Source organism: Pteropus alecto, unplaced genomic scaffold, assembly GCF_000325575.1.
Source record: "Pteropus alecto unplaced genomic scaffold, ASM32557v1 scaffold427, whole genome shotgun sequence".
In the NCBI taxonomy this organism is placed as follows: domain Eukaryota; kingdom Metazoa; phylum Chordata; class Mammalia; order Chiroptera; family Pteropodidae; genus Pteropus; species Pteropus alecto.
Genome location: NW_006440618.1, coordinates 193,503 through 197,084, shown reverse-complemented (window position 1 = coordinate 197,084; position 3,582 = coordinate 193,503). Strand labels below are relative to the sequence as shown.

Here is a 3,582-nt window from a genome sequence, read left to right as displayed (position 1 = left end):
CCCCAGGAAGTTCGGAGAGTCTCAAACAAGATGAACCCAAACAGACCCACACAAAGACACATCATACTTAAAATGTCAAAGATTAAAGACAAAAAATCTCAAAAGCAGCAAAATAAAAGCAGTTAGTTACCTACAAGGGAGCTCCCATAGAGTGTCAGCTGATTTCTCAACAGAAACTTTGCAGACCAGAAGAGATTGACACAAAATATTCAAAGCAATGAAAAGCAAGAACCTACAACCAAGACTACTCTACCCAGTAAAGCTGTCATTTAGAATCGAAAGACAGATAAAAAGATTTCCACGCAAGAAAAAGCTAAAAGAGTTCATCAACACCAAGCCAGTATCACAGAAAATGTTGGAGAAACAAGAAGAAGGAGGAGGAGGAAAAAGAGAAGGGGAAGAGGAAGAGGAAGAGGAAGAAAAAGATGGAGAAGAAAGATTAAAAATATGCATAATGAAATGGTGATAATTACATATCTTATTAATAATTAGTTTAAATGTAAATGGATTAAATGCTCCAATCAAAAGACATGGGTGACTGAATGGATAAAAACACAAGACCCTTACACATACTGCCTATAAGAGACTTACTTCAGATCAAAAGACACACAGACTAAAAGTAAAAGGATGGAAAGATATATTTTACAAAAATGGAAATATAAAAAGCTGGGATAGCAATACTTATAGAAGACAAAATAGACTTTAAAACAAAGGCTGTCAAGAGACAAAGGAGAATCCAGTAATCCCTCTTCTAGGTATTTATCTGAAGAAACCCAAAACCTTACTTTGAAAGGACATGTGAATTTATATGTTCAGTTCAGCATTATTTGCAATAGCCAAGATAGAGAGGCAACCTGGTTGAATGGATAAAGAATTGGTACATATATACAATGAAATATTACTCAGCCATAAAAAGGAATGAAATTTTGCCATCTGCAACAACGTGGTTGGACCTAAAAGATAGTGTGCCAAGTGGAGTAAGTCAGACAGAGAAAGACAAATGTTATATGATTTCACTTACATGTAGAATCTAAAGAACAAAATAAAACGGAAACAAACTCATAGATACAGAGAACATTTTGATGGTTACCAGATAGGAAGGGGCTTAGGGAGAATGGGTGAAAAAGGGGAAGGGATTAAGAAGTAGAAACTGGTAATTACAAAATTGTCATGGGGATGTAAAGTATAACATGAGGAATATAGTCAATAATATTGTAATAATTATGTATGGTGTCAGATGGGTATTAGATTTATCGGGTGATCACTTCATAAGTTATGTAAATGTCTAATCAGTATATTGTACACTTGAAACTAATATAATATTTTATATCAACTGTAATTGAAAAATAAAAAATTATTTAAAAAATAAACAAATAAAAGGGATCTGAAGTCCAAACAAAAAATACTCTGCTCTCCCACTTCAAAGCCAATGGATTCTTCTAGCAGAGCAGTCAGTGGTGGGCATGTGTCATGACAGTGGTCTGTCCGGAATTTTGCCTCCTATGGACTAGTGTAAATACAGAATGAGGGGTAGGGGTCCATTCATTTGAATCGTTTTTGGTGGCCTGATTCCCATGAGGTTTCCAATCTTGATTCTCCCGCCTTCTGTGGATTGTCTGCCATTCTCCAAATTGGTTCCTTCCTCCTAACTCATGGGTGATGTTTTCTGTGCTTGTACAGGAGGCAAACACACTGCTCTCACAGGGCTGATAAGCACAGGCTGTGTGCTTCAGTACTCACAGCTCATGTGTAAATGGAAACAAGTCCATCTGATTTCACCTCTGGGAAGGACCCAGTGCAAGCCAAGAGGGGTACAGAGGGCGACTACTGAGCTAGTCTCCCAGAGACGCCCACTTGTGTGGCCCCTACTCCTGGGCAACCTGCTGCCTGCTCTCATATCAGCATGGTCAGGCCAGGTCTGGAGCGCGAGTGCTGTCACCCACTAGCTGTTTGAATTGTAAATTGGTTCACCTTTCCAAGTCTAAGCTTCTAATCTGTAAACCAAACACACAGACTTATATTTCTTCTGAGGAACAGGTTTGCTAGGCTGGAATGGCCACCTACTGAGCCCCAATTATTTACCCCCTTGTTTTCTTGGTACAGATCACCCATCTTCACCCTACCCACCCTGGCATTACTACTTGTTGAATGAGTCAGTGGGTTTACTGTAGACAATTCCTCCTCAAGTAGTTTTCTCCTCTCAGACCCCGTGAGTGATCAAAACTGTTACTGGCCAGGGAGCTTTGGTTCTAAACTAGCTGCATCCATCCTAGGCAGGAGGAAAAGCAACACTAAGTCACTTTATAAGGCACTGGGCCCCAACTTGCTCATTGAGAGAGCTGGGTGATTACTGCCTTTGGCTAAGCCTTTGCTGATGAAAAACAGACAAATAAGAGACATGATCTTGTAAGTATCTGAGTTTAACCAAATTTTGTTAACTCTCTCCAAATTTAAGCTGTAATGGTAATTCCATGAGCTGTATTTACACAGCTTGTCCTAAAATATTATGCAAATCTGGTCTTTCCTCATATGCGATTTCAGACAGAGTATACCTTTCAAATCCGTGGTTTTCATGTTCAAATTTAGATATTTCTGCTACTTTAAATATGAATAAGTGATTTACATATCATTAAACTGAACCTTTCTTGGTAATATAATTTTAATAAAGTTGCTGGGATCTCCCATCGGACAGAGAGTGTAATATGGCGAAGACCTGTGATTACCTGTTCAATCAGCTGCTGAACGGGGACTTGGGGGAGGGGAAGACCTAGTCTTGTTCCACTTCTCTGAGGACACCTTCAACTCCATTTTCATTTCCATCATAGGAATTGACTTAGAGGACCATAGAGCTCAATGGCAAGAGAATTAAACTACAGATATGGAACACAGCTGGCCAGGAATAGTGTCGACGGTCATAACAGCCTACTACGGGGGTGCAATGGGCATCACTCTGGTCTGTGACATCACCAATGAGAAGTCCTTTTACAAGAGCCAAACTGGATTCTGAACATTGAGGAGCATGCTTCTGTAGATGTCAAAAAGATGATACTTGGGAACAAGTGCGACATGAATAACGAGAGAGAAGTGTCCAAAGAACGGGGAGAAAGCTGGCCCTGGACTATGGAATTAAGTTCATGGAGACCAGCACCAAGGCCAACATCAATATGGAGAATGCATTTTTCACTCTCACCAGAAACATCAAAGCAAAATTACACAAAAAATGTTGAAAGGTAACAGCTCCCATGGGAGTAACCAGGGAGTCAAAATCATACCAGACCAGCAGAAGAAGACCAACTTTTTGGATGTGTTCTTCTGTGAGGAACACTGCCTTACTCTGAGCCTTGCTCAGCCAAGTGGACTGTGCCTGTCCTGAATGAGCACCTCACTCAGCTGGGGGCCTCCCCGCTCCAACACTCCTGCTGTGGCCACCAGGCTCCCGGCCACTGGGCCCACCGCCACCAGAACACAATTGAGAAATTGTTTATTTTAGTAACTGTCAGATCTTCTTCAACTTTGGAGATGGAATAAGTTATGAGTTTGTTATTTTTCCCATGGTAATTATTTGTGTAATTACCATGGACT

General features: G+C 40.4%; 1 pseudogene; it reads left to right on the top strand.

Moving 5' to 3' along the window:
* The first annotated feature begins 2,702 nt into the window (after positions 1–2,702).
* LOC102882327 lies at positions 2,703–3,373 on the top strand (annotated as a pseudogene).
* Positions 3,374–3,582: the final 209 nt, after the last annotated feature.